Source organism: Sminthopsis crassicaudata, chromosome 2, assembly GCF_048593235.1.
Source record: "Sminthopsis crassicaudata isolate SCR6 chromosome 2, ASM4859323v1, whole genome shotgun sequence".
Lineage (NCBI taxonomy): Eukaryota > Metazoa > Chordata > Mammalia > Dasyuromorphia > Dasyuridae > Sminthopsis > Sminthopsis crassicaudata.
Window position 1 is genome coordinate 142,928,953 of NC_133618.1, and position 12,295 is coordinate 142,941,247.

The window sequence follows — 12,295 nt, forward strand, 5'->3', positions numbered from 1 at the left end:
TGTGAACTCTGGGTACAGATTGAAGTATTTTTTTTTAACTTGGCTGTTTTATTTTGTGTTTTCTTTTGCAACCTGGTTAATATGAAATGTTTTGCATCACCTCATGTACAATCTTAAATCAAATTGCTTTCCTTCTCAAGGAGAGAAGATGGAGAGGAAGGCAGAGAATTTGGAATTCAAAATCTTTAAAAATATTGTTAAATTAGTTTACATTAATTCGGAAATATTCAATGAAATAAAAATGTTTTTTTAAAAATACCTTGAGGTACAAAGAAACTTCCTGGGGCAAAGAGCCACTCAGGCCTGAACCCGTGAATCCAACATCCCTGGGGCAGAAAGAAGCCTTAGGGAGGGGAGGCACAGAAATGTGAGTAGGCTTTTCCCCCCCAAATAGAGCTGGGTTGTACCCTACCGACTGGCATGGATCCTGAAAGCAGGCAGGCTTGGGTTAGCGCTCTGGAGAAAAGAGCATCCCGTGATTTGGGAGTAACCATGACGACACTTGCATCCTGATGGGATGGGGAAGTGAGCCGGAGGGGCCTAGCCTAAGACACCTTGGGTTAGAGTGTTTGGTCCCCGCTCTACCGGATCGCGAGGCAGCGGAGCTCACCCACGTTTAACCCTTTCTTTGCCTCGAACGCTTGTCACTCCAGAGCAGTCCCTGTCCGCGGGAAGACGGGGACGGCAGGGACGGGTCACGCTTTTCTCGGGCAGCGCCCCGCCCAAGCTCTGAATCGCCGGTGCCCCACTCCGACAGAAGGACCCCCGAGCCCGGGAGCGCGCACTCTGCCAGCATCCCGCGGCTCCGGGGCTCCGGGCACGGGGCGGGGCCGGGCGGAGGGGCGGGGCCGGGCCGGGGCTCCGCGGTGGGTGGCCCCTAGCTGCTGACGTGCGGGGTATATAGTCGGGCATGCGCGCGGTGGCGGGAGACAGGAGGGGGACCGGGGGCGGGGAAGTGGGTATCGCTGGGGCTTGCAACCGGTCCTAGAGCGCAGAGCTGCCGCCGCCGTCGCTTGTCATCCCCGCGGTCCTGGAGGGCCCAGCCGGTGCCGCGGAGCGCCGAGGAGCCGGGGCCAGCCCCGCGGGAGCTGCAGGTGAGCGAGCCAGCGAGCTCGAGCTCGGCCCCGGCAGACAGCGCGCGATGGGGGGGGAGGGGGGGAAGCATCGCGGAGAGAGGGCATGGGGAACGTGGGCACCGGGGACTCCCGCCGCACGCATACACCCGAGCACTTTAGGAAACGGGGACGCGCTTGTACCCTGGGGAAGGGGAGATGCTGGGGTGATGGGCCGTGGCCTGGAGCAGCTTTCTCACCTGCACACGCGGTGCCCAGAACGTCGGCGGACCCAGATGAACGCCGCAGGGAGCGCTGGGTGGTACCCGTGGGCCCCGAGGGCAGAAGAGGAGGGAGAGGCTGACACGTCCCGGTCCGTGGAAGGAAGTTGGAGGTAGCTTCCTGACACGCTCTGCTTCCAACCTTGCCGCCGCTGCCGCCGTTGCCCCTGCCTCCTTTGTGCCTGGGCCACCTCCCGGCCATGTGGGAAAGCTGCTGGCCCCGACCCCTTCCAGTTAGGTCCTCGGGAGCACGGCCCAGGGGCCCAGAAAGCAGACCTGGAGGCGTCCACGGGGATCCAGCGCAGTTCACTAAGTGCTAATTAAGCGCCTACTGTGTGCCTGGCACTGTCCCCTGCCCATTCGGTGGCAGTTTTGATCTCTTAATTAGGCGTTGGGAATCAAGAAACAAGTTTCCAACCGAGGCCTGGGTCATCCTCCCAGCATCAGATGCCTTTCACTCCTCTCAGGCTCGGTCCAGGGGCTTGCTCCTCCGAGTAGCCTTCCCCGGCTTCCCTCCTCCCTTCTGATAATGCCCTTTCTCTGGCGTTTTCCTAACGTTTTTTGGAGCTCTTCTTGATCAGTATTACAAACTATCTTGTATTCTGCCTGAGAAAGGGCCTGTTGGGTCCCACCTTTCTTTGCCTCGAGCGCTTGTCCTCTTGTACTCTCCAGACTTCCGCTAGAATGTAAGCTCTTCACACATTTTAAATCTCTGTAGTTCCGGTGCCTAGCAGAGTACTTGGTACATTATATGAAAAATATGCTTGATGGTTGGGCACGGGAACTATCTATCATTTTCCCTCTCTAACCCCAGAACTTGGCACTGGGCCTTGAACTTAGTAGGTACATAATAAAAAATTGTTGGTGAATTAAATTAAGGAAAATTTCTCTTTCTCATCTCCCAGAATTGCTGGGCTGAAGGCCTTGGAGGAATTTGCCAATGAGGTGATAGGTCCTAAGCAAGCAAAGTTGCCAGCTGATAGAGTTGTCTAGGTGACTTAGATAATGCTGGGCATGTGGTTTGAAGGGGGACTATGAGCCCTCTGCTCTGGCCTTGGCTGTGGTGCATGCGGGCAGCAGAATTATAAGAATAGCACTAGTCTGACCCTGTCTGGGGTGTGGAATACAGATTATAGGCAGCAAACCTTCATTATGAGGAGTAATTTTTTTTCTTCAAACAAGTACTCATTGTTTCTTCATGGATTGTTTTTCCTTGTCATAGGAAGGAAAGAGAGTAGGGTTCTAATTTTGACTCTAGCCAGTGTGGCCTTCAGTGGAGAGAGTAAAGGAACATGGATTAGAATCCAGATTGTGCTGCTTGATCGCTCTCTGTGTGGATTTAAGCAAGCAATATAACTTGTGAGCTTCTGTTCCCTTCTTTCTTTCTGGTTTGGATTAGATGACCCCTCAAGTTCATTTCAGCTTTAAATTTACAAGCCCATGCTCTTTGGTACCTCTCCAGACCTCGGTTTCTTTTCATGTGGAAAATAAATAAATAAATAAAGTTTTCAGTGTCTAGTGTAAGGCCCGGCCACTTCATCAACATATATTGAATTGACTGGTTATTACATAACCAAGGTCCTTCACAGGAGTAAATTTTATTATTATTTATTATCATTCTGTTATGCCACAGTCTCCTGTTCTACCTCAGTTTCCCTGCACTAGTTTCCCTTATTGTCCTGACTGAGTTTCCCTGAATTGTTCTATCTCAGTTTCCTTAACTGTCTGAGTCCCTTAAGTCGTAAAACCCCACCTGGTTCATTAAGACTGAGGACCATTTGCTCTAAGGTTATAAATTGTCAGTGGGAGATGAGGAGCAGACCAGACATCCTGGCTCCTAGCTCCCTCTGCCTTCAAAGAATTTTTGAGATTGTCCCTCTAAGAGATAAGATCACCCAGATACTTCAATTGACATCCTTACTCACATGCTGACTCTGGTTTTCAGTAAGGCTTTTATTGCTTTCCCCATCCTGACAGAACCAAACAGTTCTGTAAGAACTTTTCCCACTCTTGTTCTTTTCTTTGTTTGAAAGCTATAAAAGGGTTTGTCATTCCCCCATTCGTCTCTGGATACTTTGAGACAAAAGTCCTGTCCAGTCAATTAAACTCTCCAATTAATAAAATATTAAAAACTCTCTAATCTCTATCTTGCCTCAGTTTCTCCAGCATTACAATTCAAACTCAGAACAACCCCTAGAAATAAGACAGGAATTAGATTTGCGTGAATGTTTCTTTTGAGTCAAGAAAGGAGAGACACTGGAGTCACTTGGCAACTAGTAACTAGAATCAGATATTCTGACTCCCAGTTGTGGAATCAGTATCTCTATCTAAATGTGTGCCCATGGAAGTAAAACTCCTCCCAAACTGTGCTGGATGACTAGTTTTTGCAATGAGAGACTTGGGTTAAGAGCTTCTCTTCTGGAAAGGGATTAAGAAAAGAGATTCCTTCCTTTGATCAAAGGTGAAGGAATAGGGGATGCAAGGTCTCATTGATAGAGATTGTTTTTTCTTCTTCCTTTAAAAGGGGATCCCTTCCTGCCCAGCCCAAAATGCTTTGCTTCCCTTTCCCTGTTCCCAAGAGTGTGACAAGGGGGAAAGGGGGCAAGAGGGAAGAGGAGAGGGCTGACTCAAGAGAGCAGCTTGAAGTGAGGCAGGAGTGGGAGACCAGGAAAGCAGCTCCAGCCAGAGCATATCGGCAGCTGGACTGGAGATGGGATCTTCCTCACATAAGCTTGGAAAAGGAAAGTAGTTTTGGTTATTTAGTACCTAGAAGCACTGTATCCTAACTATCATCTTTGTGATAGTTCTTTCATTCGGTATGGAAAAGCTTCTGTGTGTTTTTGTGATGGGCAGTAGAAGACATCTTCTACAATCTTTTTTTGGAGGGGTGGGGAAAAGGGACAGGAAGAAGAGAGGAGGGACACACCTCCTATTTTAGTACTTTAAGAATCTGCTGCCCTCCGTAAGACAGGCCTCAGAACCTTTGTGCCTTAGTAGAAATATTCAATAAACATTTATTAAGTGCCTCCTATGTGCCAGATACAGAGCTTATTATTAACAGTTATTATAATTAGCGATTAGCAAACTGGCATTCCGTTTTCAGAGTACTTTACTTTGTCATATGGGTGTTTCAGGACCATCCTGGAAGTTAGTTACTACAGGTTTTATAATTTTCATTTTACATTTGAGGAAACAAAGAGAGGAGGATGAGCATTTGCCCATGTTTATTCAAACTAGAAAGGAGGTGGGATTTGAACACAAGTTTTCCCTGCCCCAAGCTCATGGTGCTTGGAAAATTCATCACTCTGTGGCCAAGTTGAAGATCAGTGTCTCCAAATGGATGTTTTCTTAAGTTAATCTAAGTTATTTGACTTTACTGTTTAGAGTATCAGTTATTCTCCTGACTCTGCTCACTTCATTCTTTACTAGTTCATAAAAGTCTTCTCAGGCTTCTCTGAAACCATCCTCTTATCATTTTTTTTACAGCACAATAATTTTCATTGCATTCATATGTCATCATTTGTTCAAGCCATTCTTCACCTGATGATGAGTATCCCTTTAGTTTCCACTTTGTTGCCACCTAAAAAGAGCTGTTTTAAGTAGTTTTGTGCCTATAGGTTCTTTTTCCTTTCTTGTTCTCTTTGGGATATAGGTACCAGGCTTATTCTGAAATACTTTTCAACTTGGTAGGGCCAGCCTGAACTTATGCTTTACTGGCATGGTGGCCCAGGGTCATCTTCACATCATCAGATTTAGGTGCACATACCTTTATATAGACTAAAAACTAAAAACAAGGATCAGGCATCATGAAGTCAGTACAGGTCAAGCCTCAAATGGTTAAGTTTCCTGAGTGATTCACAAGGGTTAGCTTGAGTTGGGTCTTCAGGGAAGAGTTCAGATAGAATTAGGACTTGAGTTTAGCCAGCAAGGATGGGTAGGATGTGAACAGTCAGAGAGGGATGGAGGAGGGATGTTGACAAGGGAATCAGAAGTGGAATGTTCTCATTTATAAAGAAGGATAGGTGGCCTCCACCTACTTATTTAGCCTCTTTTCTCTCATGTATGTTATGCAGAATAACTCTCTGTGAGGAAGGCCACAGTCTGGCTAAGTCCTAAGAATGTTGGTCATCTTTTCTCACTTAGGCTGCTGATTCAGTGGTGATCTAAAGCAAATCACTCTCTGGTTTTAAAAACCTTCTCCCTGACCTTCACCCCAGCTCAAGGTCCCAGGAGAATCAGCCACAGATTTCTTGCCACCTGCTGATAAAGGAGCTCTAGAGAAATAGATGAAAGCATAATCCCAAGTTCTCCCCTCTGTAGGAGGTTGGTTAGGAATAGACTCATTGCTGTATTATTCTGAACTTGTACCAGTCCTTTCTTTATCTCACATACTCCTCAGTTACTTCTATAAGGATCAAGGTCAGCTTAGGTGGTTTTATTATGAAGGTAGAATGTAAGCCCAGGCCTTGAAGGATGGGGAGGATTTAGACAGGAGGAAGAGAGGAAGAGGATGTTTCTGATGGAGGGATTAATGAGTAAAAGAGACAAGGGTAAGATGTAGTCAGGGAATTACAGGAGAATGGACATTTGGGGCATTTCTCCTAGTAACCTCAGCATCTTTCCAAGGGCCTACCACATAAATGATATTTAATAAATAATTTATGAATTGAAGCTGAACATATGTTCAGGGAATGAATGATGAATTTGTCCATTTAGTCTAGAGCAAAAAGTAGAAGATTTGCAAATGTACAAGAAAGGTAAGGTGACAGCCTAAATGAGGTGAGAAACTAATAATGGTTTGTTGAGTTCTAATTATTGATAGTTATGCAAAGAGGAATCTTGTCTTTGCCTTGAGTTGATATTTGGGCTAGTGGTCCAGGTTGTCTGGGGTTTGTACTGCAAGGTTTGGTTTCCCAGTATTTGGGTGCCTGAATTCTTAGCTTATCAAGGAATGAATGGCACTGGAGAAAATTCTTCAAGCTGTTCTAACTTTCTTAAAAATGAATTTACTTATATCCTCCCCCCCAAAAAAAAAAAGCCAATGTTAGTTTTTTTTTTTAATTTACAGAAGGAAAATGCCTTTTTTCTTGGAAAAAGGATCTGTTTGAGTAACCAAATTCTGCTTAAAAAGAAGTCTGATAAAAGCAACCAAATCTGAGCAGGGCTAAAGCTTTGCTGGTTGCTTCCTGTCCTTTGCCTGTATTGGGAGAGATGCCAGCTTTTTTCCATTAGCCATAGGCTATGCATTCAAAGTCATCGTTGTGGGTTTGTATTTTTTGGCTGGTGAAGGGGACTTTTTTTTAAAAAAAAATATCTCCTGAAGGTTCTGAGGTGACTCCAGGAATTTGGACTGAAAAGGTTTTGAGCTAAGGAACAATACCAATTTTTGTTAACCGAAGCACTCAAACTATGCCAAAAATGGGGAGGAGGACCTCTAAGGGCTGATAGATCATCATTCACCACTCTTGATAAATGAAGGTCCTATCCTGGCTGGAAGCTCTAATATGGTCAAGGAAATACATTATCCTGACCCCTCCCCAAAGGCAGGCTGCCTATTCAGATTTTAGATAAACTACTCCATTTGGAAAATGTCTGTTGTATGGAACTGGACTGCTGTTTTGTCTTTTGAGGCCAAGTGGGATGTTAAGATTTGTGTGTATTCTCAGGCTATATGGACGGTATGGAACTCTCCTTATCTCTAGTTCTCATCTCTGAGCCTTACAGGTTATAATTATTTTAATGGTACTTGAGGCTGCTGTCTGACTCTAGAGATAGCAAGTTCCCTCTCATGGAAGGACTTCTAGTGGAAGGAAGTGGGATGACTGCTTGCTGCACTAGGAATTCTTGGTCAGGTCTGAGGATGGATTAGATCAGAGCTTCCTAAACTGTGGGTCTCAACCCCATATAGGGTTGTGTAACTGAATGTGGGAATTGTGAAAAATTTGGCAACAGTAAAAGCTATAAGTAATGCACATGCTTTTTATTTTTATTTTCCCCAGTTACATGTAAAAAACATTTTTGTTATATGTATACATTCTTTTTTTTATATTTCTTCAAAAATCACATTGTAAGAGAAAAATCAGAATAAAAGGGAAAAATCAGAAAAAGAAAGAAAAAAGAAGAAAAAGGAAAAAAAGTGAACATGGTCTGTGTTGATTTATGTTCAGTTTCCATAGTTCTCTCTGTGGATGTATTTTCCATCCAAAATTGGGATATGTATATGCTTTTTTATTTAGACAGTTATATTAGATTCAGAGGCAACTGGAAAATCTTAAACATCACATATAGTGATTGTGTATTTTTTTATTCTGTAATCTGTATTGATCCAAGTTTTATAGAAATTGCAAACTATCAAGAAAAATGCAGTCTCTGATCCTGAGTTTATCCTCTAATTAGAGACTATTTAGAAGATAAAACCTTCACTGAAGTTTTTAGAAGACCCAGTAACAGGTGCCTCTACTTCTTTTCTTCTTCTGTCCTTCCCTGATTTTTGCACAGTGGTTTCTATCCTGATGATTCTCCTCTTTCCAAAGAAGTGATGATCTCTTAAAAGACCTTTTCTCAATATTCAACTTTTTTGACCTTCAGATCTTGGACACTGTTGATGATCTTCATAATAATACTCTTTTCCATAACACTACTCTCCTCTGCTTCTCCTGGCCTTTCTGACAGCTCCTTGTTTGTCTCCCATACTAAATCTTTATTCACACAAGATTTAATTCTTTATGTAAAAATAAATAAGCAAATTATCTAATTAGTATGTTAATTTGCTTTGGTCTTTTAATAAATGGTAAAATTATATGCAGACCAAATAATTGCTTTAAAACAAATTTATTTGTGATTTATTATCAGTAAATATTTGATTTGTATACCTATTTTATATACCCCAGAGTCATATAAAAATCTGTCAGGTGAAAAGGGATCACAAGTGGAAAAAGTTTAAGAAGCCCTGGACTAGACAAGGACCCTATCAAATCTGAGAGTCAGGGATTCCCTGCACTCAAAATCCTCTTCCACATAATAGTTAAAAATAGCTAGAGTTTGTTGAAGCACTCAGTGATTATATATTATAAGTTTTACAAAGTGCTATATCAAGAATATCTTTTTTGATCTTCACAACCACCCTAGAAAGTAGGTAGATGCAATTATTCCCATTTTTACAGATGAGGAAACGAAGGCAATCAAAGTATGCAGAGTCTAATTGGAACTCAGGGCTTCTTGATTCCAGATCTGGGCCCCAAAGGAATCATCAGATGTTAAAATGCTGTTTGTCCATCCTCATTGGGAACCAAGAAGTGACCTCCTGAGCTGTGTCTCCCACATAGCACTCCTTTTCTGGCTCAGGGTGTTTTCATAATTATCCTTCCTCTTCAGGCGCCCCTCTGGGCTTCCCTGGCTTTCTTCAAGTCCAGGCTAATCTCCCACCTCCTACTGGATACCTTTCCCTATTCCCCCATAGGGCAACTAAATAGGACAATGGAGAGAGTGCCAGGCCTGGAGTCAGAAAGACTCACATTTTTGAGCTCATATCTGGCCTAGACATTTACTCACTGTGTGACCTGGACAGACTGCCTCAGTTTCCTCATTTGTAAAATGGGCTGAAGAAGGAAATGACAAATCACTCTAGGATCTTTCCCAAGAAAACTCTAAATGGGATCATGGAAAGTCAAATAGAGAGAACCTTCCCTCTGTTGATTATCTCCAATTGTTATGGTATGTGTCTAATATTTTTTTGCATGTTGTTTCTCCCGTTAGACTATGAGTTCTTTGAAAGCAGTATTTCCCCCCTTTCTTTGAATCCTCAATAATTAGGATTGTGCATGTCATATAATAGACAGTACCCTGGTGCCTCATCTCTTTCAAAGTCAAATGCTAACATCAGCTTGCATAATTTTACACCACCTGGACTAGATCTGCCAACTACGCCTCCCCCAACTCTTCCTCCCAGTTATTCTTTCTTTACAACATCCTAGATTCACAGAAACAACCTTGTTTGTGCTTCCAGCTCAGATGCCTAGCCCACCTCCTTCAGGTTTTCAAGGAAGGCTCTTCGTAATAACTGTACTCAGTGTGGTCCCTCGCCTAGAGCGTAATCACTGCACCAATCTGTACATCGCTTGCATAAATGCCACCCTAGGCCACCCTAGGAGGGTACATGAAGACTGATTCTAGGAACCAGCATCGGTACTCTTCATCAGTAATGTTGGATGGCGGGCACCATGAGACTTACAGACTCCTTCTCTTCCTCCCCCCAACTATATTTATTTAAAACAATATTCTTATCCCACTTCAGAATTATTGAGGCCAGAGGGTAGGCAAAGGGAACCTTGGAATTAGTCATGGAGATAGCCAGCACAGCTATCTGTCTCCCAGCTTACCCTTTGATAGACTTCTGAGGCTATAATTACGGTCTTACGAAAATCGTCCCTGAACTTGGGAACCTAGCCACCCTCGGCCCCTCCCTCTTCATCATTTCCTTGGTATCTCACCCTTCCCCAACACCAAGAGGTCCTGGTCCCTGGCTCCTCACTCAGCTCCCAGGACCTCCGGTCAGGTGCCAGGCTTGAGCACTTCCAGCACCCTGGGCAGGCCCTTGGCACCCCCTGTCTCAAGTCTCTCCCCACTGCACTCTGTCTTCCACCCACACAGTAAAGTGAAAGTGCAGATCTCACCACATGTCTAGCCCTAGTCAGCAAACTATAGTGGCTCCCTATTACCCCCAGGATGAAAAATAAAATGTTCCCTGTGTCTTTCAAAGCCTTTCATAACCCGACCTTTGCATTACTCCTTCCACATACCTGATGGTTCAGCTCCACTTCCCCTCCCCCTTTTGCTTTCTGTGCCCAACACACTACATTGCTCAACTTAGTCCTCTCTCATCCCTGGAGTTCTTTCCCATATCTCTGCCTCCTGGCTTCCCATAGGTCCCAGTTAATATCCCACCTCCTAGAGGCCTTTCCTGATCCCTCTTATTGCTAGTGCCTGCCTTCTGTGATTATCTCCAATTTAGCCTTTATTGATCCTGTGTGAAGACAGCTACCAAATTCTCTCCTCCCCTCCCCTCCTCCCCCCCCCCACTGGGACTTTCTTGAACCAGGAATTGTCTTCTGCCTTTCTTTGTATCTTAGGGCAATGTCAGGTTGGTACGTAATAATAATATATAGGAACTATGAATATAACAAAAAACATTAATTGTATTATAATTTATACTAATGAAAATAATCAAGAATATGTTATAAAATAAATATCTCTAACTCAGTGTAAATTCATTATCAACTACCATGTTGATTAATAATATAGTCTACTGATTAATATTATAAATAATAAAATAAACTAATAAATATTTATGAATGAAGTCTAATCAATAAAAGTTAATTATAATATGAATAATAATTTGTTATTATTATTGTAGTACCTAACATGTATATAGGGTTTATTACAAGGGAAGCACTAAGCTAAGCACTTGACAGTTATTATCTCTTTTGAACCTCAAAGCAATCCTGGGTTTCTCATCATTGGCATGAACCCCCCCCCCCCGGGCCATTTTGAAAACTAAATGAGATGGTTCCTTATTTAAGACTTATATCTAAAAAGAAATTTATATCTCCTTTTACAGATGAAGAGGCCTCCAGGGTCCTTAAGGAATTTGCACAGGTTCAGACTGGTAATAAAGAGCAGAACTTTCTTAGGTCTCCTCGAACTCCAGATCTCTTTATTTTTCCCCCTGTGCCTCTTGGTGTCCTGAGAAGGAGAAGGTTCACTTCCTGCCTCTCACATTTTGAAAACATTTTGATAAAGGCCTGGTGATCAATGAAATTTTTGCCTGTTGCCACCTCATAAGAGAGCTCACATTCCTTCCTCCTCTATAACTTCAGTTAGGGTCTCTGACTATTTCCTCTATAGAGAAAATAAACTTAAAGGCAGGGAAAGTTTAAGAAATAACATAAGAAATGCTTGATTGATGCTCTCTCTTCTCTTTTCTCCTTTCTACTTAAGGGCAGTCACCTATATCCTGTTTTACTTGCAGACATGAGAGCCAATCATGCTTAGGACTGCTTTCTGCTCTAGCATGGAGCAGAGGCAATAGTTAGTTATTCATTCTACATTTATTGCATGTAATGTGTGGCTTTAGTATCTGAAGAGTATTCCCATTTCTGTTACTTTCTGGTTGTTAGAACCTCTATTGGCTTCTTAGCCTCAGATAGTAGGATGCTTTTTGGTCTGCTAGGACTCTCTCTCTCTCTCTGTCTCTCTCTGTCTCTCTGTCTGTCTCTGTCTCTCTCTCTCTCTTTCTTTCACACACACACACACACACACACACACACACACACACACACACACACACACACAATTGTATCTATAGCTTTTGTTGTTATAGCATTTTCCTTTTCTAAATTTATCCTTCTCCCTAGAGATTCTTAAGAAGATTTAAAAAAATAATAATTCAGCAACACATGAACTGAATCTGACAGAACTTGATACCCTCTCTTCTCCTTCCCTCCAAAAAGAAATGGAGGTACATTTTCTCCTCTCTTTTTCATGGTCAGGCTTGATCTTTATAATTAGGCAGCATGTTCATTTATTTATTTGTTTCTTTAGCTATTTTTTCTGTTTATGTTTTGCACATTGCTTTCTTGGTTCTGTTTATTTAACTTTAAATAAAGTTCATTCATATAAGTATTCCCATGCTTTTCCATTTTCATAGACTTGGTTTTTTCCATTCCCTGACTATCTTGAACCACAATTTGGTTAGACAATCCCTCAGATGATAGATATTTGGCTAATGTACATGTGTGAATGTAAAGTTACATTCTGGCCTTTTAGGGAAGCTTTGTCTTTGACATCTTTGATATATATATAGCCATGGCATCTGTGTGACAAAGAACATGGATATTTTAGTTACTTTCTTTGCATTTGTTCTAATTGTTCAAGACTTCTTTTGGGATTTTCTTGCAATATACT

The 12,295-nt window shown here is 42.8% G+C and overlaps 1 protein-coding gene across 2 annotated transcripts in view; it reads left to right on the forward strand.

Moving 5' to 3' along the window:
• The first annotated feature begins 908 nt into the window (after positions 1-908).
• SLC39A14 (solute carrier family 39 member 14) overlaps positions 909-12,295 on the forward strand; it is a 54,037-nt gene continuing 42,650 nt past the window's right edge. The window contains exon 1 of one of the 2 annotated variants that reach the window (XM_074287503.1): positions 909-1,094. The gene's annotated coding sequence lies outside the window, so the exon portion shown is untranslated. The remainder of the gene's footprint in view (positions 1,095-12,295) is intronic. The other variant, XM_074287504.1, reaches the window with a different exon arrangement.